We start from the raw sequence: 23,547 nt of genomic DNA on the forward strand, positions 1-23,547 counted from the left end.
TGAAGCAATCACGGGCGGGAAGGGTGGAGGCGCCGGCAGTTCGAGATGATGGATGGGAAGGTTCACCAATCCGAGTGGTTGTGAAGATACTGCTCGCCAATTGGTGCACAGCCTCTTTGGAACCGCCCCTATTTCTAATTGACAATATACAGATCCAATCAGAATTGACGTTTATTGCCGTCGAGCCTCCCCGCGCCAGCAACTGCAGCCAATCAGGAGCCGAGGACAAGACCCGCCCAACAGAGACCAGCGGGAGGACTCGACTTGGTTCCTCGTGTCGGTTCCCGCCAACTGACATCGCACAGGAAGATCCCACGAACAACAACATGGCGGTGACAGGCGAAATCAGAGACAGAAGAGACCTTTAAAAATGCCAACAATAGCAATTGTCCTGAGAATTCGAATGGAATTTGCTGGAAACACAGATTTAAGTGCGAGACGGTGTTCAGATTCAGATTCAACTTTAATTGTCATTGTCAGTGTACAGTACAGAGACAACGAAATGCAGTTAGCACCTCCTGGAAGAGCGACATAGAATATGATTTCAATAAATAAATCTATTTATTTGAAGGTGGAACTGTAGTCCATGAATAGCACCCTGCCATAAATGTTCTTATTGTCAAGAGTTGTTAATAGTGCAAAGGAGATGGCATCCTCCCTAAATCTATTTTTATGAATTGTAGGCGCTCTAGATTGTACACACGACTGGCAGTGAGGTGGGCCAACACCAATCTTTCAAATCTCTAAGAAACATAGGAATTTGTTTAAAAAGGAACTGCAGATGCTGGAAAATCGAAGGTAGATAATAGTGCTGGAGAAACTCAGTGGGTACAGCAGCATCTATGGAGTGAAGGAAATAGGCAACGTTTCGGGCCATGCCGCTAGGGTGGTCCGTATACAGCTCCAAAAAAACGTTTTCTGTCCTTGGCTATTTCGCAGTTCTACCCATACCGATTCTACAGCATCTACGCTAATGTCTCTCCTTACTATTGCATTAATCTCCTCTTTAACCAGCAATGCCACCCCACCTCTTCCTTTCTGTCTATCCTTCATTATGGTTGATGGTAGATAGTCGTTGAAACAAGTCACTACAGTTTCTTGGAACTGAAATGAAGCAGGTTTCCTCAAAGCAGATGCAGACAGAGGACTGTTGAAGTGAGAGCTTTGGAGGCGATCTCTAGCAATGATGCTTCTCTACAAAATGAGATTAATACCCTTTACACCAAAGATTACACCGTCAAATAAAAGCCACCCAAGGACTCTATCTGGGTTGGCTGCTTTCCGAGAGCTTCCCCTTATGAAAGCAGATCTGCCTTCACCAGGGCTGCCAACTCTCACGCTTTGAGCGTGAGAATCACGCCCTCAAGCAAACTCTCATGCCCTCACGCTGATCAGAAATTTCTCACGCTTTGTGGTGAGAAATTCTGTGATCAACGAAAATTTCAAAACTCGGATAAACTGCATGGTCGGGTGTTGGAGATCCGGGGCTGAGGGAGGGATGGGAGCAGAACCAGCGGCGGGAACAGATGCGGGGAACCGGGACTGGCGAGTGTTTGCCGAGCTGCGAGTGTTTGCGGGGCTGGCGAGTGTTTGCGGGGTTGGAGAGTCGCTCGCTGCAGCTCCGGCCATGGAGCAGTGCAAGTCCCGGGCCGTCGGCGTTGGAAGCGTTGCGCCGCTGCCGCGAGAGTCTGTGCCGAAGGGACAGACTCTCAAAGGAAGGTGGAGAGAGAGTGAGGGGAAGGAGGCGGGGGGGGGGGGAGAGAGGGGGGAGAGAGGGGGGTGAGAGGAGAGAGAGGGGGGAGAGACAGAGGGGGTGTGAATGGCGAGAGAGAAGAGGGAGAGGAGGGGGGGATTGAGGTGGGAGAGGGGGAAGAGAGAGAGGGGTGAGGGAAGAGAGAGAGGGGGTGGAGAGGGTAGGAGAGGGGTGGTAAAAGAGAGAGGTGGAAAGATAGAAACGGGGGAAAGAGAGAGAATGGGGCAAAGAGAAAGAGGAGATAGAGACAGGAGAAAGAGAGGGGAGAGAGATCAAGGCGGAGAGTGAGGTGGGAGGGAGAAATGGGGGAGAGGAGGAGAGAGATGAGAGAGAAAGGGGGGGAAGAGGGAGAGGTGAGAGGAGAGAGAGAGAGGGGAGAGTGTGTGGAGAGAGGGAGATAGAGGGAGGGAGAAAGAGAGGGGGAAGCGAGGGGGAGAGAGAGAAGAAGGAGGGAGAGAGGGGGAGAGAGAGAGGGGAAAGAGGGGAGAGAGAGTTAGGGGAAAGAGAGGGTAGAGAGAGTTAGGGGAGAGATAGTTAGGGGTAAGAGAGGGGGGAGAGAGAGGAGAGGGGACGAGAGAGGGGGAGAGTGAGGTGGGAGGGGAAGAGAGGAGAGAGAGGGAAGGGGAGAGAGTGAGGGGGGAGACGGGAGAGAGAGGTGGTGAGAGGAGAGGGAGAGAGGATAGAGATAGGGGGAGGGGAGATATAGAGGGAGAGAGAGAGGGGGGTAGAGAGGAGAGAGCGGAAAAGAGGGGGGAGAGAGAGAGAGGGATGAGAGGTGGGTGGGAGAGAGAGGGGAGAGAAAGAGGTGGAGAGAGGGGAGGGAGGGAGTGGGAGAGGGGGACAGAGAGGGGAGAGAGAGAGGGGGGGAGAGAGAGAGGGGGGGAGAGGGGGATAGAGAGGCAGGGCTGCCAACTCCCATGCATTGAGCATGAGAATCACGCATTTCACCAAATTCTCATGCCGATCACAAATTTCTCTCGCTCTGTTGTGAGAAATTCTGTGATCAATAAAAATTTCAAAACTCATATCAACTGCATGGGCCGCGGCTGTTGGAAGCAGAAGCAGCAGCGGAGACAGATGCGGACGGGGAACGGGGCTGGCGAGTCGCTCACTGCAGCTCCGGCCATGGAGCTGCCTCAGTGCAAGAGTCCCGGGCCGTCGGAGGCGCCGAAGCGTTGCGCCGCTGTCGTGAGAGTCTCTGTGCATCCTGGAGGACAACCAGTGGCTGCTGGAAGTAAGTACCAAGCACTGGGTGGAAACGGTGGAAGATAGTGGACTTCAAATGGGTGTGGTTGGTGAAAGCATCCTGCTTGCCTGCTAGATTTTCACTTACTGTGACTGCAGGAAATATTTTCCCAATGTTGGGGGCGTTCAGAACCATGGGTCACAGTTTAAGAATAAAGGGGGGGGGGGCAGTTAGGACTGAGATGAGAACAAACTTTCTTCACGCAGAGAGTTGTGAATCTGTGGAATTCTCTGCCACAGAAGGCAGTGCAGGCCAATTCACTGGATGTTTTCAAGAGAGAGTTACATTTAGTTCTTGGGACTAACGACATCCAGGGGAATGGGGAAAAAACAGGAAAGAGGTACTGATTTTAGATGAATAGCCATGATCATATTGAATGGCAGTGCTGGCTCGAAGGGCCGATGGCCTATTCCTGCACCTATTTTCTATGTTTCTATGCTTGAGTATATGGCAATAAAACTCGATCACTTGATTTTGAAGCATTCATGCATGGTGGAGATATAATGTAGTCATAGAGTGATAGTGTGAAAACAGGCCCTTCGGCCGAACTTGCCCACACCCGCCAACATGTCCCAGCTACGCTACCTGCTTTTGGTCCATACCTCCAAACCTGTCCTATCCATGTATCAGTCTAACTTTTTCTTAAAAGTTGGGATGGTCCCTGCCTCAACTACCTCCTCTGGCAGCGTGTTCCATACACCCATCACCCTTTGTGTGGATAAAGTTACCCCTTAAAAAGTTACCTCTTAAAAATACTTCATACAAAAAACATTGAAATCATACTTATACAGTGCACTAAAACATGATTTGAATACATCAAATTTCAAAAAGTTCCTACCCTGGGAGGGGGGACACCCTTCTTCCACACCCTCTCCCACTCGGTTGCTCCACTCCCTCACCGGGTACCCCCAAGGCCAGTGAGTGATCGCACAGCCTCCCCCCTTTCAAAAATGCTCCAATCCAATTTAAAGCATATATATTGCATTCAAGTGTGTTAAAAGACTCGCTACAGTATGCACCATATTGCACAATTTCAAGCTGAAAAATGCAAATGTTCCGTACCAATGGGAGGGGGACACCTAACCCCCCCCCCCCCCCCCCCCCCCCCCCCCCCCCCCCCCCCCCCCCCCCCCGGGTCGCTATGCTCCCTCGGGCTTGGTCTCTCGCAATTTCTCACTCCCAACTCTCACCTAATGTTGGCAGCCCTGGCCTTCACTCACGGAGATGAATGGTGATAGAAGGGGTGGGGACGGAACGCAACTTGGTGGAGCTTTGTTTGCCTTTTCAAAATCGGCATAAAAGTTACTAAGTTAATCTGGTAGAGATGCATCATTGCCAGAGATCGCCCCCGATTTCAGCTTGTAATCTGTGATGGTATTCAGGCCTTGCCACAGTCACTTGACATCCACTCAATTAACTTGAGTTTCCAGCTTGCTTTGGAAGTTTCTCTTGGCATCACTCATAACCTTGCGAAGATCATAGCTTCTTACACACTGAGGGATCATCCTCTTGAATGAATGAATGAAAACTTTATTGTCATTCAGATATACACCTAGACACAGTGCACCTTGAATGAAATTTCATTGCATTTGACTCTCCAAATCAGGTAAATAGTAAAAGTAAAAGTGCGTCCATAAAAATGCCTCATGTGCATGGTTCTGTAAAATAAATATATATAAAAAGTTTTTTAAAAAGTGTCGATATTTAAAAGTTCTAGCCTCGGTTTTGTTGATTGTTCAGTAATCTTATGGCCTGGGGGATGAAGCTGTTGCAGAACCTGGTTGTCCCGCTCTTCATGCTGCGGTACCTCCTCCCAGAGTTACCGGAAAGCCTTGGATCTGGGCTTTAGCAGAGAGTGAATCTCTCTGTTCATCCTAGGTTTCTGGTTAGGATAGGCCCTAGTTTGTGATCAAATGGTATATTCCCTTTATAGTGAGCGAATTTGATCACTTAGGGAAGTATATAGGGTCCAGATGAGACTTGCAACTGGGGAATTGTGTACAGTTTTGCTCTCCTCAGCTAAAAATGACATGCATGACATGGGCAGAGTGCGGTGAAACTCACTAGACTGGTTCTTGAGTTGGCGGGTTTGCTGTACAAGGAGAGATTGAGTAGACTAGAGCGCATTCCAAAAATAAGAAAAATGAGAGGTGATCTCATTGAAATATTTGAAGTTTTTGCAGAGCACAACACGATAAATGCAGGGAGGCTGTTTCCTCTGGCCAAGAACTCTCGAACTAGAGATCACAATCTCAGAGTACAGGATAGGCCATGTAGACACAAGAGAGGTACAGACGCTGGAATCTGTGGTAAAAAAATAGAAATACTGAGGAAATCAGCAGAAAAAAGACAAAGTGTTGGAATAACCCAGCGGGTCAGGCAACATCTCTGGAGAACATGGATAGCTGATGTTTCGGGCTGGGACCCTTCTTCACATTCAGCAGATCAGGCAGTATTCGGAGGGGGAAATAGACAGTCAATAGGGAAAAGTGGAGATGGAGGACATATAATACTGAAATAAGGCGAAAAAATTCTTCACTCCTGACAAAAACAGGTATTTGAGTCAAATAATTATTGCAACCAGCTCTGCGTGGTATACTTTGGTAAAGGTGAAGACATTGGAGAGAGTGCAGAAAAGATGTTCAGAAACAGATTAGGTTGATTAGAGTTCTGACGAAGGTTTTTTAAATCACGATGGACAAAGACACGCACAGCTCAAGGCTTCGCTGTTCATCTCATTTGATGTATATTCACTATGGATCTAATCACCAATTTGTCTTGCAACCTTTAATCGTTTTGACCAGCCTGCCATGGATTAGGAAAGAGGCGCCCCCATCCCTCTGCACTCTCCCCAGTGCAATCATGTTCTTCCTATAGTGCGGCGACCAGAATTGTGCACTGTATTCAGTGAAATTCTGATAAACTTTATACAGATCGATGTTGGACCACACTTATAGTATTCTGAATAATTTTGGTTGCAAATGATTTAAAAAAAAGGGCACTGGGAGATGTACAGAAATAATGTGCAAGGACAAATGGCAATGATGCATTCAACACAATCATCCCTTCTAAGCATCACCAAGCTCCATTGGCCACTATGATCCATCTCTTGCACTACCATGGACTTGCTTTCAAATTGTAATTTGCACTATTGCCTTGTTTTTTGCATTTTTTTCCTTTTTGCAGTTTTGTAGAATTTATGTACAGTCTTATGTTTTAGTGTGTTGCCTGAGTCTATGTGCCTGTGATGCTGCGGCAGGCAAGATTTTCATTGAATCTGTACCTTATTATAATTGTGCATAGACTCAACTTGATTTGACTTGGAGGTTACACCCATTGGGAAAACTAAACAGTCTGAGCTGGTGGGAGAAGGTATCCTCATGGATATATTTTTTAATTGGAATGTTTTAGTAGTGCAATCATAAGAGGGACTAATTTCAATATTGGTGTTGATTTTAGTTTATTATTGTCACATGTGCCAGGTTGCAGAGAAAAATTTTGCAAGCTATCTAAGTAAATCATACTATATGTAAGTACATCAGAGAAAATAAATGGTGTGCAGAATAAAGAGAAAATGCAGATTAAACAAATATTCAAGGGCTACAACGAGGTAGATTGGAAGATCGGGAATTCATCCCAGCATGTGAGAGGTCCTTTCAAGAGTCTGATAATAGTGGGAAAGAAGCTGCCGTTGAATCTGGTGCTTTCAAGCCTTTGTATCTTTGTCTGATGGGAGAGCGGAGAAGAGCGAATGATTGGGGTATGAGGAAGATGCTCACCAAGAGATTCAAGAGGAAATTATTTACTCGGAGAGAGAATGTGCAACTTATTTCCAGCATTCCTAGCGGAGTCAGGGGATATGGGGAGAAGGCAGGAACAGGGTACTGATTGGGGATGATCAGCCATAATCACATTGAATGGCGGTGCTGGCTCGAAGGGCCGAATGGCGTACTCCTGCACCTATTGTCTATTGTTTATAGCATGATGGGAGAAGACAGGAGGGGGAGCAAAAATATTGGAGTGAGCTGCTTGGGCCAAAAGGCCTCGATATATCTATACTATTACTAAAACTCTCATCTTGACCACTTCCGGTCTGTGTTCTAATTAAATTTGCGCAAAAACGATCCCCATAGTGCTACGATTTTTCGCTACCTTACTCACCATTCTCCTCTGCTGCAAGTCAAATATGTTTTGTTCCGATCGGTGAAATAGTACAGAAGGGAGCGAGCAGCCTGCGGACTGCTTCTGCGGTGACCAGCACAACCAGTCGGAAGCCGCTGAGTTGAACCGGAAGCCTCTGAGTGAATCCAGAGTGGGACCGGGATCTACTGTGTGAGGCGGAAAGCTGAAGGTGTGGGGTGAGCACAGTGCGAGCTGCATTTGCTGTGACCACCCCCCCTCCTCACACCCCCCTTCCCCTCCCCCCCCCATCCCACTCTCCTTTCCCCTACCCCCTTTCCCCACTCCCCCCCTTTCCCCACACACACTCCCTTTCCCCACTGTTATGTTCTGGACGGCAGAATGAATAACAACTTACACGCAGGTTGCCTGGATCATGAGAGAGAGATTTATTATCCAACATTCCCTGCTTATATTGAACACCAACTCATTAACATATATATGAATATGTATGAATACATTACACAACTTTCCTTTATTTAAGTATTAAATCTAAGTACTCAGTTACAATTTTGTTGTTGTGATACTTGATTTAACCAGTATTCATGAAATTCGAAATGATAAACATAATATATTTATTTTACATATCTACACATTTTTGTTTTACTTGTGCAGTGATTTATTTAACTTACAAACCTAACCTGGCTACTGGTTTACAGATCCTGCCTGATCACCTAACAGTAACAGGTGTGACAGGCTTAGGTGTTGACTCAACTTGTTTTAGCTTGTTTGGCTCTGTTTTAGTACCCTGACTTTGACCAGAAGAATCTGTTTCTTTGGCTGTACTAACTGAACTTTGTGTTTCAATCACAGTGGCCTCTCCCAACTCACTTTCAGTTACAAACTCAGGGATTAGGACTTCATGCTCAGTTTTTGGTTCATCTTTGGCTAGAATCATTAAAGTTGATCCTATCTCCAACTTTAACAAAGTTGAATTGAATTGAATTGAATTGAATTCCTTTATTGTCATTCAGACCTTACGGTCTGAACGTAATTTCGTGCCTGCAGTCATACATACAATCATACAATAATAAACAACACTAAACACAAATTAACATCCACCACAGTGTATCCTCCAAGCATCTCCTCACTGTGGTGGAGGCACTTCCACTATTTTCCCAACATCCCATTTGTCTGGACTTGTTGGGAGGACTGAGAACACGAACCTGCTCATCTGGCTTGAAGTACCTCTCCATGCCCACTGTGAATATCAGTAGGTCATCCTGGTTGCACACACAGTGCGGAATGCCTTGTAACATTTGGTCCATGACAGACTGAAAAATGTTGAGTTCCTCAAGCTGAATAGCCTTTGTACAGCTAAGTTTTAGGTGAATTGATACACCAGAACAGACAAGAAATCGGGGTTTTTGAATGGACTTTAAAAAAAAAGAGAGGACGACACGATGGCTGCATCCACTGGCTACATCGGAAACATTGGCACTTTCGACAAGAGTAGAGAGCCGTTCAGCTCCTATATGGAGAGAGCAAACATGTTTTTCATGGCAAACAACATAATGGATATTAGTGGTGAAGTAAAGATAGTGACTGAAACAAATAAGGCCGTTTGCGAACACATGAAAGCGATTCTGCTCACGGAGATTGGTCCTGAAGTGTACAGCATGCTCATGAATCTCCTTGCACCCATAAAAGCAAAAGATGTGCCATTCAATGACATTATGAAGAAGTTGGAAGAGCATTTCAACCTAAAGCCTCTGGAAATTGCTGAAAGCTATAAATTTGGCACGAGAAACCGGAAGCAGAATGAGACAATCAATGAGTACATTGTTGCCTTGAAAAACTTAACTTTGCATTGTAACTTTGGAACCTTTCTCGGACGCGCACTACGCGACAGATTTGTTTGTGGTCTAGTGCAGTGATTCCCAACCTGGGGCCATAAATGGAGATTTATTACCCAACATTCCCTGCTTATATTGAACACCAACTCATTAACATATACATTAATATGTATGAATACATTACACCCACCCTCCCTTCCCCCCCCCCCCCCCCCCCTTCCCCCCCCCCCCCCCCCCCTTCCCCACATACTATCCAATCAGATCAGGTAATACAATACAAAAATACAATCAAACCCGGGTACAATAGGTTGATCAAAGGAGGAAGGTACAGTGCAGAATACAGTTTTCAACATTGTGGAGCATCAGTTCCATGGACTGGAATGAGGATGGTGGAGGCAGAGGGTGAAGGTGGTTAAACAGTGTGGAAGTGAAACTGGTTGGTAACCTTGTCGATGGTGGAAGTGGAGTACTGAGCAGTTTTGACAGAGCACAGCGCGATAGCCATCCAGCTGGATCTATGAATGAGTCACACACAACCTGTTCGGATGAGTGGTTGAAATGGTGATCAAGCAGACTGCAGTGTTAAGTGTTAAAATTCAGGTCGGGGGGAGTTCCCTCCGCCACGGGTACCATGCAATCCCGTGCTACCTGCTCCATGGTCGGATAGTCGGCGACTAAACCATCTCACCCATCTGGTGAGGAGGGGGCTGTGGACCCCCAGCAGGACCAAAACCAAGACCTGTCAGAGGGCGGATGAGCTCCTAGCGAGCCAACGGCCATCCACACTTCAGTAGAAGTTGCGATCACTGTCGTACATAGCATTGTAAGGATGTAAGGTTAAGCATCCTGTACGTTGAGTGCATGAGAGATGGTTCAAACTGGCTCCATTTGAACCAGTCTGCGACAACTACAAATAGTCAAGAGTCGAGAGAGTCAAGTCAAGAGTAGTTAATTGTTATATGTACCGACAACAGAACAATACACAGATAATATATTTAAAATTTTTTAAATGTAATAAATTAATGATCACAATACTAGAGCGGAACACCCATAGTCCTCAGTGCAACCAATGACAGTCCATAGAAGTTCATAGTTGAGGTTAGTGTTGTGCAGTGTTCAAGAAGCTGATGGTTGTCGGGAAGAATCACAGTTTTCAGACTCCAATATCTTCTTCCTGATGGTTGCAGCAAAATTAGAACATGGCCAGGGTAGTGAGAGTCTTTGATGATATTTGCTGTCCTTTTAGAAACATAGAAACATAGAAATTAGGTGCAGGAGTAGGCCATTCGGCCCTTCGAGCCTGCACCGCCATTCAATATGATCATGGCTGATCATCCAACTCAGTATCTCGTACCTGCCTTCTCTCCATACCCTCTGATCCCCTTAGCCACAAGGGCCACATCTAACTCCCTCTTAAATATAGCCAATGAACTGGCCTCGACTACCCTCTGTGGCAGGGAGTTCCAGAGATTCACCACTCTCTGTGTGAAAAAAGTTCTTCTCATCTCGGTTTTAAAGGATTTCCCCCTTATCCTTAAGCTGTGACCCCTTGTCCTGGACTTCCCCAACATCGGGAGCAATCTTCCTGCATCTAGCCTGTCCAACCCCTTAAGAATTTTGTAAGTTTCTATAAGATCCCCTCTCAATCTCCTAAATTCTAGAGAGTATAAACCAAGTCTATCCAGTCATTCTTCATAAGACAGTCCTGACATCCCAGGAATCAGTCTGGTGAACCTTCTCTGCACTCCCTCTATGGCAATAATGTCCTTCCTCAGATTTGGAGACCAAAACTGTACGCAATACTCCAGGTGTGGTCTCACCAAGACCCTGTACAACTGCAGTAGAACCTCCCTGCTCCTGTACTCAAATCCTTTTGCTATGAAAGCTAACATACCATTCGCTTTCTTCACTGCCTGCTGCACCTGCATGCCCACTTTCAATGACTGGTGTACCATGACACCCAGGTCTCGCTGCATCTCCCCTTTTCCTAGTCGGCCACCATTTAGATAATAGTCTGTTTTCCTGTTTTTGCCACCAAAATGGATAACCTCACATTTATCCACATTATACTGCATCTGCCAAACATTTGCCCACTCACCCAGCCTATCCAAGTCACCTTGCAGTCACCTAGCATCCTCCTCACAGCTAACACTGCCCCCCAGCTTAGTGTCATCCGCAAACTTGGAGATATTGCCTTCAATTCCCTCATCCAGATCATTAATATTTTGAGGCAACACATCCTATAGGATGGTGGGGAAGTCAATACCTGTGATGAGATACAGCTCATTAGGAAGGGACATTATTGGATAGGAAAAAGCAGAGATCAGACGTAGATTCCTTTTAATTCTTGCAGTTTCACGAGAACATTTGCTTTTATTTTTTTATCAGTCTCCTGTAACTTTTGACGGTCAGAATGTGATGGAGATTACGTGCCATCACCCTCTCAGCTTCTGGCAGGATGACACATTGGCAAAGTTGGGGCGGGTTTGTGAATTTTGTCTGCCTGCCAGCTGTAGCTTTACTTGACCTTTGAAAACACATTTGGCCTGAAGGAAAGATTAGTGGTGTGTTCACAATTCATTAACCTGTGCCAAAAATGAAGGATTCTTGTTGAGTCCTAATTAGCTGACTATGCTTTATTATACACACAAATTACCAAAGGAGTTGATGATATAAGCAATCTGCTTATATCTCTGATATAAGTTTAAAACTCTGATATGAATTTTGGGTTGATTTTACTCTTGGCTGCAAGACTACCAAGTCATATAATTCTATGAAAAGGTGCTTTGGAACTGCTGTGGCTGTGTGTGTGATAGAGACACTGTCCCTGTGCAAACAGGTACTTAGATCTGATCAATGCCAGTCAATGGTTTTTAGCAACAAGGATCCATGCAAATGGATCAGGCAGGTCAAAAAAAAAGTCTCAATTTCTACAGGCTTTCAGTGAACAAGGGATAAGAGTTTTATGAAGTGTAATATCGAAGCACACAGCCAATTTATTTCCAACAAACATTAATGAGATAATGGTCTGGTATTCTGTTACTGTGATGCTGAATTATCGATAAACATAGACCTAGCTTTTGCTTTTTACTATTCTGACACTGAGGGAGGCCATTCAGTCCACTAGGTCTATGCTGGATTCCAGAAGAGCTATCTCACTCACCCATCTTATTTCCCGAAAACCATGCAACCAAGTCTATCTCACATGACATCAACTCTCCTCTACTTCCTTTACCACTTGACTATGCCAAGAGATAATTCACAGTGGGGAATTACCAGCACGTCTTTATAATGTGAAAGTCATCGGAGCATCCGGGGGAAATCCACATGGTCACAGCGAGAACATGTCAACTCCACACAGACAGCGCCCAAGGTCAGATGCTGGACCTGGGTCCCTGGAGCTGTGAGGCAGCAGCACTAACTGTGGCACCACCTTGTTGCTTTGAGTACAAAACTCAGAACATCATGATGCAGTTGTACAAGTTGTTCGCGAGACCACACCTAGAGTACCATGTGCAGTTCTGGTCGCCCAGCTATAGGAAGGATGTCATCAAGTTGGCAAGGGTGCAAAGGAGATTCACCAGGATGTTATCTGGTCTTGCGGGCTTGAATACAGGGAGAAGCTAGATAGGCTGAGACTTTTTTCTTTGGAACATTGGAGGCTGAGGAGTGACCCTACTCAGATTTACAAGATTATGAGAGACATGGATAAAAGAACATTCACAGTCTTTTTCCCAGAGTAGAGGATTCTAAAACTAGAGGGCCCAGACAAGTTGGAGGCCAGTTCTCTGAATGCTTTCAAGAGAGAGCTATATAGAGCTCTTAAAGATAGCGGAGATAAGGGATATGGGGAGAAGGCAGGAACGGGGTACTGATTGTGGATGATCAGCTATGATCACATTGAATGGCGGTGCTGGCTCGAAGGGCCGAATGGCCTACTCCTGCACCTATTGTCTATTGTCTATTATCTAGTGTGCATTTTTCATTCAAGAGGGTAGTCCATACATGGAATGAGCTGTCAGAGGAAAGGGATACAATTACAATATTGTAAAATACATTTGTACAGATACAGTATATCATTTTTTTAAAAAGTGTAGAGCGCTGTGGACCAAAATGCAGATGAATGGACCAGCCCAGTATATCAACTTGGTCTGCATGGACAACATGGGCCAAAGGCCGTTTTCCACACTATCCAGTTCTATGACTGATAAATCCAACATAGGTATTGGTTTATTCTTGTCAAGTGTGCAGAGGTACAGTGAAAAGCTTTTATTTGTGTTCTATCCAGGGTAAACCAGGTTATATTAAGAGTACCATCAAGCAATACGTGAGTACAATAGGTAGTGCAAAGAGAAAAATACCAGAATACAGAATATAATTTTACAACGTTATAGCATTACAGTTACAGAGAAAAAGTCCAGGTCCATAATTAAGGTAGGGTGGAAGATCAGGATTATTACCTAATTTATGGGGGGACCATGCGATAGTCTGATAACAGAGGAAAGAAACGGCTTCTGAGTCTGGTGGTTCGTGATTTCAAACTTTCGTATCTTTTGCCCAAGGGAGAGGATATAACTGGGGTCGTCGTGTTGGCTGCTTTCACAAGGCACATGAAGTGTAAATGATTAATGTGTTTAAGAAGGAACTGCAGATGCTGGAAAATCGAAGGTACACAAAAATGCTGGAGAAACTCAGCAGGTGCAGCAGCATCTATGGAGCGAAGGAAATAGGCAACGTTTCAGGCCGAAACCCTTCTTCAGACTGAAGAATGGTGTCGGCCCGAAACGTTGCCTATTTCCTTCGCTCCATAGATGCTGCTGCACCCACTGAGTTTCTCCAGCATTTTTGTGAAGTATAAATGATGTTGATTGGGGGGGTGGGAGGAGGGAATAGAGAGGCTGGTTTGTGTGATGGACCGGGCTCTATCCACAACTCTCTGCAATCTCTTGGGCAGAGCTGTTCTCAAAGCAAGGTGTGATGCAACCCATATGCTCTCTGTGATGCATCCGTTGAAGGTGGTAAGAGTTGTTAGAAATATGTCAAACTTCCTTAGAATTGAGGTTAATAAATAGATCTGTATTCCTGATCCCACCTTTAAATGTGGCAGAAACAATAATAATGTATTAATATAAAGGCATCATTTCTGAATGTGAAGTGCTCAGCACATTTAAAATCAACACTGGGTTGTGATACGATCAGTCAGTCTTTCTTTCTGTATTTAACAACACAAAGTCTACTTGTTCAATAAACACTGACTGAGGTGAACCTGTCGTTCACTGGTCAATTGTAAGTTGCTCCTCAGCTTCAAGTAGAGGTCAAAAACACCGATGCTGAGGCTGTAAGTGACCTGTCTAGCCCGTGTCACCTGGGGTGAGACGACTGGGGTGGGACGGCTGGGTGCCGCAGAGTCCCACATTTAATACATAACTCCTGACTTTCCTGCAGTAATTGGGTTGGGTCTGATGACAATTATATGTAATTATTACACAGAATGTAATTATACTTAATTATCTGCTGTATAGAAATTTCTGTGTCATTATATTTAAATATAAATCACATCAATCTGTAATTGTGTGCTGATTGATTTGTTTCTCTCTTTCGGTTTAATTTTTTCCTTTTGTAGAATTTCCGGCTTGAGTTGTTTCTTTCTCCTTTCATTCTCCTTCCTCATTAATTTCGAATTTATTTCACTGGTTTCACGTCACCGGATGAATCAGAGTGGTGCAGTCTCAGTGAGGATGGGCAGGGGTGTTTCTCGTTTATTAATTCCTCGAGATGTAGGCGTCATTACAAAGCCGACATTTATCACATCTCCAATTGCCCTTGCGGAGGTGTTGTGGAGCCAGCATCTTAAACCACTGCAGTCCTTCTGGTTGAGGTGCTCCCACAGTATTGTTGTGAAGGGAATTCCGGGATTTTAAGTAAGCATCATAGAAACATAGAAACATAGAAAATAGGTGCAGGAGGAGGCCATTCGGCCCTTCGAGCCAGCACCGCCATTCATTGTGATCATGGCTGATCGTCCCCAATCAATAACCCGTGCCTGCCTTCTCTACATATCCCATGACTCCACTAGCCCCTAGAGCTCTATCTCACCCTCTCTTAAATCCATCCGGTGATTTGGCCTCCACTGCCCTCTGTGGCAGAGAATTCCATAAATTCACAACTCTCTGGGTAAAACGTTTTTTCTCACCTCAGTCTTAAATGACCTCCCCTTTATTCCAAGACTGTGGCCCCTGCTTCTGGACTCGTCCAACATTGGAAACATTTTTCCTGCATCTAGCTTGTCCAGTCCTTTTATAATTTTGAAGGAATGGCAATATATTTCTGTCAGGATGGGGTATTGTTTGGAGGGTAACCTGCAGGTGGGAGTGTTCCTAGCACCTGCTGCCCTTGCCCTTTTTAGTCAAGTCAAGTCAAGTCACATTTATTTATATAGCACATTTAAAAAAACAACTCTCGTTGGCCAAAGTACTTTACATTTGTTATGAGAATAGTATAAACGTGATGGAGATCACAGGTTAGGGGATACTGATGGAGTATCCAAGACAGATGAGTGCATTTTGTAGAAGGTAAACTCTGTAGCTCTGCCAGAATGAAGGAAACAAATCTTTATGGTTGTAGATGGGATGCCAGTGCGCTACTTTTCTCTGGATGATTACCAACTAGTTGGAACTTGATTCATCCAGGCAAATGGAGTGCATCCCTTCAGGCGTCTGACTCGTGTGTTGTCAATAGGGAAAGACTGCAGTGTCTGCAGATGAATGAGTCTGGTGCGCTTGTGTGGTGCGATTGGCCCATTAGGGATTCTGGTCAGTTGTAACTGTGAAGATCGTGGGTGACTTGGTAATATAATGCCATTGAATATCAGTAGTCGGTGGTGAGAGATATGTTATTGGAGATACCCCATTGCCTGTCACTTGGAGTGTGAATATTACTTGCTGGATATCATCCCATGCCTGAGCTTTGTCTAGAACTTGTCCAAAGGCATCTGCTGTTTCATTTATCAAGGATTTGCAAGTGGAATTGGTCATTGTGTGATCATCAGCGAATATCACCCTGGAAAGAGGCCTGTGATGGAGCAGCTTGATGATGGTTGGCCATGGGACATTAGTCTGAGTAACCTGTGCAGTTAGTTCCTGGAATTGATTGGGTGAATGTAGAGAGGGATGTTTCCTCTTGTCGGAGAATCTAGAACCAGGGCCATTGTTTATAAATAAGTGGTCACGCATTTTAGACAGCAATTTATTTTCTCAGAAGGTCATGTCTTTGGAACCCCTTCCAAAAAAGGTGTGGAAACAAAATCTTTGAATATTTTTAAGACAGAGGTAAATAGATTTTTGATAAACAAAGGGATGAAGGGTCCTTGGGATAGACTGGAATATAGGTTTGAGATTACAATTGGATCAACCATAATGGGCCAAATGGCCAACCCCTGCTCCCAACTCATGTGATCTTCTTTTCTATGAGGTCTGACTTCAACCATGAGAGTGTTTTCCCCTTGATGCCTGTTAAATTCTGTCTTACTTGGTCTCCTTGACATCCCACTTGGTCACACACTACCTTGGTGTCAAGGGCAGTCTCACCTCATCTCTGAAATGTTCTTTGGTCCATGTTTGGAGAACATTATTGCTGATAGCTGCTGATAAAGTTATCCGTCGCAGAGCTGATAACTGATAATAAATTGATTGGCCAGTAATTAGCCAAAATAAATTTGTGGACAGGCCAAAATGACAGGTAGTTGCTCCCCTTAGAGTTGAGAACGTTGCGGGGAGATTTAATAGAGGCTTTTAAAACCAGGAAGTAGTTGATGAAATTGAAACTGTCTCCAGTTGTGCAGGAAGGACGGTGATCAAGGACATGGGGATAATTGACAAAGAACTAGTGGAGAGTTGAGGGAATGATATTGGTATCTAATGATTTGGAACACTTTGCGGTTGTACAGTCAACGTCAACCTTCAGAAAGAAGTTAGATGGATATTTTTGAAGGGATTAGGCAGGGCTAAAGAACAAGGCGCTGGTATTACTGGGAGAGGTCTTTTACAGAGCCAGCACTCAAGGGTCTGAATGGTCTTATTTTTTGTGGCACTATTCTAATTCTACAGTGCTTAGACACGATTTAAGTATTTTCAGTCTCCATAGTCAGAGTGAATAAAAAAAGGAAGTGTAGTAATCAAATAAGACTAAATTTAAAAGAAAATTACATGTATAGAGCTACCTCTGGACAGAGCTGATTACCACTACAGACATCAGCCTGTTGCTGGGTACCAATAGGGTTGCTTTCTAGCCTCCAGAAAAGACCCTGCCTGCACTTATCACTTCTTTTATATCTGGACTTTTCTGTGGATTTATTGTACATTCATTTTAATGTTTGCATTTACAAATCCTTCACCTGCGTAGGGGGAATCTAATTTAAACTTACCGAATAATGTAAGGTCTACATAAAGTGGATGTGGAGAGGATGTTTCCACTAGTAGGAGAGTCTAGGACCAGAGGGCACAGCCTCAGAATAAAATGACGTACCTGTAGAAAGTAGATGAGGAGGAATTCCTTTAGCCAGAGGATGGTGAATCTGTGAAATTCATTGCCAAAGACGGCCATGGAGGCCAAAGTCTCTCGGTATTTTTAAAGCGGAGATTGATAGGTTCTCAATTAGCAATGGTCTCAAAGGTCACGGGGATAAGGCAGGAGAATGGGGTTGAGAAGGAAAGATAGATCAGCTACGCTTGAATGGCGGAGTTGACTCGATGGGCGGAATGGTCTAATTCTACTCCAATGACTAATGAAGGCTATGATTGTGCTGGAGAAAATGCAGAGGAGATTCGCCAGATGTTTGCTCTCTTGGAGAGCTTTAGATATGGGGGAGAGATGGGATAGATTGGGTTTGTTTTCCCTGGTGTGGTGGCAGGGGGATGACCTAATCGAGGTATACAATATTTTAGGAGGTCTCAATAGGGTAGAAATTCAGAATGTTTTTCCCTCAGAGATATCAAAAACAAGAGGGCATAGTGAAAGGAAGGAATTTTAAAGGTGCTCTAAAGGGAAAGTTTTTTCACACCGAGAATTGTGCACTGCCAGAGGAGGTGATGGAAACAAAGATATTTAAGAGGCATTTAGACAGTTAAATAGGCAGGCCTTTGAAGGACGAACAATGCAGGCAAATGGATTACTGTAGATTGCCACAAAGGTTAGCGTGGACATGGTGGGCTGTGGGGCCCATTTCTGCTCTATATAACTAACGATATAACTATGATGTCTCACCCCAATGTTGAATATTTGAACCTGAATCAAAGCACAGGCACAGTTTTCACTCTTTGCAAGTCACAGATTGTAAAGGAAGTGAGAAGGCAGAGCTGAGTCTGTCTGGCCAGAGTGATGAACTCAGTGACATGTGGGAGATAGCCAGCGAGTATCGTACAGAATCCTAGTGTGTAGCGAGTGAGCCCAAGTCTCTAATCTAATCTCTGGAATCCAGATGACGTTAATAAACCTCTCAAGGCATCATCTGTAACCCGATTAGATTAGAGTGTTTGTACCTCATTGCCAGCTATCTGTTGCAGACGAAGCACTGATGATTAGAGTCCTGGACAAGGGGGATTGAACAGGCTTTGGTAAAATATTGACCCAGATGTATAACAATGTTCTGCAGGGTCATGGCCTTCTCTGTAAATGTGTCAGAAATCATCAAATATTCCATATCAGCAATTACACAGGAGCAATAGTACAACCACACAGAGAAGGAACTTTACTCTGCACGTTTTCTATCTTCATGGCCTCTATCCTGCAGCAGGGTGACCAAAACTGAACACAACACTCTACGTATGGCAAGGCCAACGTCTTGTACTAATGTTTTATCATGTTGCACCATGTGCATTCTGCTATTAAAAAAATTGTATAGCAAGGCAGCAAGGTGGCACAGCGGTAGAATTGCTGCCTTACAGCACCAGAGACCCGGGTTCAATCCTGACTATGGGTGCTATTTGTACGGAGTTTGTACATTTTCCCTATGACCCGTGTGGGTTTCCCCCGGGATCTCTGGTTTCCTCGAACGCTCAGAAGACACACAGGTTTGTAGGTTAATAGATTAATTAGCTTGGTAAAATTGTAAATTGTCCCTAGTTTGTGTAGGATAGTGCTAGTGTACAGGGTTCGCTGGTCAGCGGGGACTCGGTGGGCCGAAGAGCCTGTTTCTGCACGGTAAACTAAGCTAAATTAAAGTAAACTAAACTAGGCTGTTATATATCTTGGTCAATATTTGACCAAACTGTTCAATCCCCCTTGTCCAGGACTTTAACCATCAGTGCTTCGTCTGCAACACATAGCTAGGAATGAGTTACAAACACTCTAATCTACTTCAAAACTACTCCAGTGGGTGTGACACTTTAGCATGTCCAAGGACTGCAAATGGACACTTTCTTCTTGGAGAACTCCACCTCCCTTGCAATATAGGATCTTCCTCATCACCTTGTTTGAGTGGTCAAGAGTTGGTCCAGAATCACACTGCACTTTTCCCAATCTGCTTTTGCATATCTGTGAACTTTCCAGCAATGCATTGATAGTTCTGCTTATGGTGCCTCTCTGTTCTGATTGACTTAAGCCCCTGTCCCACTTGGCAGACCAATGCCGACCTTTTTTTACTCATGGACATTTTTTAGCAGGTTGAAAAAACGCCACTTGAGGCCACGAGTACGCGCAGACCACTCACGAGCATGAGGAAGAGTTAACAAAGACCTCCCACGGCTTCCTATGACCATCTGGCGACCATGCTGCGAATATGAATCAAGGGCAAACTCGGCAGAGGTCAGCAATTAGTTCATACAAGTGGGACAGGCCCTTTTGAGGTAGCAACTTGTACTTTCCATTTCATCGATATGGACATATTGGAAGTTGGTAGTTCCAATATTGGCAGTTCCCAGAGTTTAAACCTATCTGCCTGTTTCTACACATATACAATGAGAGATCCAACAGAACCAAGCTGGGAAAAGTCACCAGCTCCATCATATCAATACTACTTCTCCCACTGTTACTAGGCACCCTTCACTCATCCCATTTTTGGAGCATCACAACCAATTCATACCACAGGCCTTAATCTTTGCAAATGTTTCTGCAGGGTCATTACCTCACTTGCATTCAAAACCAGAAACCACCACTACACTTCCCTTTGTCCCACTAAATCACCGCCTGGAAACAGGCTAGAGTTAGTCCAGTGAGGCAATCCTTCTCAGAGCAGCGTGGACTACTCATATTCATTGGAGCAATTGCCAACTCTGTTCTGTGTTCACTGTTAATTTTCCTTTTCATCCAGCACCTTTCCTGGAGGGGGCTGGGACATTCTCATCCAACAATCATTTGGTACCTCACTTTTCCAAAGATTCTGGAAAATTCTGATCAGTACTGTTGCTTTTTTTAATCCCTAACTTTCTGTGGTATTCTGGAGTGCAGACCAGAGTTTAGTTCTGAAAATGTATTCAGCAGTCAAGAGTGTTTAATTGTCATATGTACCGTCAACTGAACAATTAAATTCTTACTTGCTGCAGCTTTACAGCTCCATTAATGCAAAACACACAGATAATATATAATAATGAATAATACAATAAATTGATAACAGTAATAGCACAGAATCAAAGTCCGTAGCTTAGTCCATAGCAGATCATAATTGCTGAGGTAGTGGTTCATGTTGTGCAGTGTTCAAAAGTCTCTTGGTTGCTGGGAAGAAGCTGTTCTTGAATCTGGTGGTCACAGTTTTCAGGCTCCTGTACCTTCTTCCTGATGGAAATAGTGAGATGAGATCCTGATCAGGCTAGTGTGAGTCTTTGATTTGTTGTGGCTGGCTTTTTGAGGCAGTGCGTCCAATATATCCATTCTATGGTGGGGAGGCCAATACCAGTGATGGACTGGGAAATATCCATCGCTTTCTGCAGTGTCTTTCATTCTGGGCGCTCGAGTTACTTAACCAGACTGCGATGCAACCAGTCAGTATGCTCCCTTCTGTACACTTATGAAAATGCAATAGACTATTTGGTGGCATACCAAACTTTTAATTCGTCTATGGAAGTCGAGGCACTGATGAACTTTCTTTGTGATTGCTTGAATATGCTGGGCCCTGGATATATCTGCAGAGATATGCATGTCCAGCAACGTGAGGCTCTCTCTACCACAGTCCCATTAATGAACACAGGTTTGTGGATCCCTGACTTTTCCCTCTTGAAGTCACCAATCAGTTCCTTGGCTTGCTAATGTTGGAGAGCAAGAACTGTTGTTCTAGCACCACTCTATCACCCTTCAGTAATGATTCCTGTAACATGGTGTGTTCCAACACTAGAGGGCATAGCTATAAGGTGAGAGGGGGGAAATATTACGGAGATGTGTGGGGCAGGTTTTTTACACAGATGGTGATAGGGGCTGGGGTAGTGGTTGAGGCAGAATCGAAGGTGGCTTTTAAGAAGCTGGATAGGTGTAAAGATTTGCAGGGAATGGAGGGATATGGATCACTTGCAGGCAGATGAGAGCAGTTCAACTAAGCATTATGTTTGGGAGAAACATTATGGCTTGAAGTGTCTGTTCCTGTGCTGTACTGTTCTTTGTTCTATTTATGTATTGCATAAAGATAATTCCCCATTCAGCTGACTACAGGATTCTAGCAAATTAGTATTTTAGTATAATTTTGCCTCAAATTTAGCTAAAACAACCACAAAATTAAGCATCAATTGACTTTCTTAAAATTGAACAATATTGTCCAAGTTCAGGAGGGGGCATTGAATGTTGCAATATAAAACAAACTAGAGGGAGCCTCACTCTATATTTAACTGTTTTATGTGTCTATTGGAGAGGGAGCTTTACTCTATCTAACCCCAACTATCCCAGGGGTTAGGAGTGTGTGATCGAACAGTATAGAGGGAACTTTCCTCTCTCACCTTGCTGTACCTGTCCCAGAAGAATTTGATGGGACAGTGTAGTGGGAGCTTTGTTGTGCCTCTAACCAGTACTGCACCCAAAATGAGAGTGTGTGACAAGACAGTGTAAAGGGATCTTAATAGTATTACTAGCCAGAGTTACTCACACCCTGCAAATGTTAAATAGCATACTTCACGTGGAGCTTTGCTATGTATCGAATCTATTTTTCTCCCATTTTGGGACAATATAACATGACATTTACTCTATCTCTAGACTGAGGGTTTGTGACTGGACAAGGTCAAGGGAGCTTTACCCTGTATATAACCTATACTACCCTGGCCCTCGGAGTGAGACAGGATAGTGTCGAGTGAGCTTTCATATATATTTCATTACAGCAGAGAGAGAGGCCAGTCAAGCCACTGGGCCAGGAACTCTCCCCATCAGGCTTCATTGTTATAGAAAGTAGATGCAAAGTACATTTGGGCGAGGCAATTGTCTTCAACCTGGGGTTACAGGCATTTTCCTGATTTATGTGACAGGTATTATATAGAAGAACTTGGCAGCATTGTAAACAAAATGTACCCATTGATGATGCTTAACCTGTTGAATTTTTATGAGTGAAGTGTTTTTTTTGTATTAAAGAAGAATATCTGTGACCAGCACAAAAAAATATAACTCTCCCCCAATTTCTCACGCTCCACTTAAATTTGCAGTGATTTACAGTAGGCAATTACCTATGCACTCACATATCTTTGGGATGTGGGAGGAAACCAGAGCCCAGGGGGAAACCCATATAGTCACCGACAGCATGTTCAAAATCGCTGGAGATCGGCTGGATGGTCACAGGAGCTGTGAGACAATAATGTTGACTGCTGCTTAAATGTGCATCCCTTTTCTTGTCATCTATCCTATGCTATCTCGCCCTGGGAGTGGGACAGTGAGCCACTTGCATAATGGGTGGGGTAAATTGTAGTCGTGAATGGATAGATGGGTAGTTGGAGATCCACAGAAAGTAATGGCTGGCTGGTGTGCAATGTTTGGGTGTAAAGAACATTGTGATGGAGACAGCTGGAACGAGCGCAGAGGATATACGAGGATGTTGCCAGGATTCGAGGGGTTATGCAGACTTTTGTGGAGTGCTGAAGGCTTAAGAGTGATCTTCTGGAGGTATATAAAATCACGAGGGGAATAAATAGGGTGAATACAGTCTTTTTCCCAAGGTAGGGGAATTAACAACTAGAGGACATAGGTTTGATATCTGTACCTTAATTGGTACATGTGACAATAAACTTACCTTGAAACCTTGATAAGAACCTGAGGGTTCACATTGAAAGTGGTGGATTTATGGAACCCAATGGGGTAGTTGAGGCAGGTACAATAACAACATTCAACGGAAATGTGGACAGGTATGTGGATAGGAAAGTTTTAGAGGGATATGGGCCAAACATAGGCAAATGAGACTACCTTAGATTGGGCATTTTGGTTGACATGGGCAAGTTGGGCTGAAGAGCTGAAGAGGGTTGGGATCCTTCAAGTACACACTCTAATGACTTGTTTGGATTATTAAATGCTTTATAAATGTTGCCGATGAATTGGCTGCAATGCTCCTGCTAATCACCTCCAGGGCCACCTCTTACCAGCCTGTCTTATTGAATGTACCAGATTTCATCTTCCCATTG

The 23,547-nt window shown here is 44.3% G+C and overlaps 1 protein-coding gene across 1 annotated transcript in view; it reads left to right on the plus strand.

Moving 5' to 3' along the window:
- The first annotated feature begins 2,207 nt into the window (after window positions 1-2,207).
- The window catches only part of cebpa (CCAAT enhancer binding protein alpha), a 28,473-nt gene continuing 7,133 nt past the window's right edge, over window positions 2,208-23,547 (plus strand). The window contains exon 1 of the mRNA XM_033035928.1: window positions 2,208-2,231. The gene's annotated coding sequence lies outside the window, so the exon portion shown is untranslated. The remainder of the gene's footprint in view (window positions 2,232-23,547) is intronic.

Source organism: Amblyraja radiata, chromosome 17 (assembly GCF_010909765.2).
Source record: "Amblyraja radiata isolate CabotCenter1 chromosome 17, sAmbRad1.1.pri, whole genome shotgun sequence".
In the NCBI taxonomy this organism is placed as follows: Eukaryota; Metazoa; Chordata; class Chondrichthyes; order Rajiformes; family Rajidae; genus Amblyraja; species Amblyraja radiata.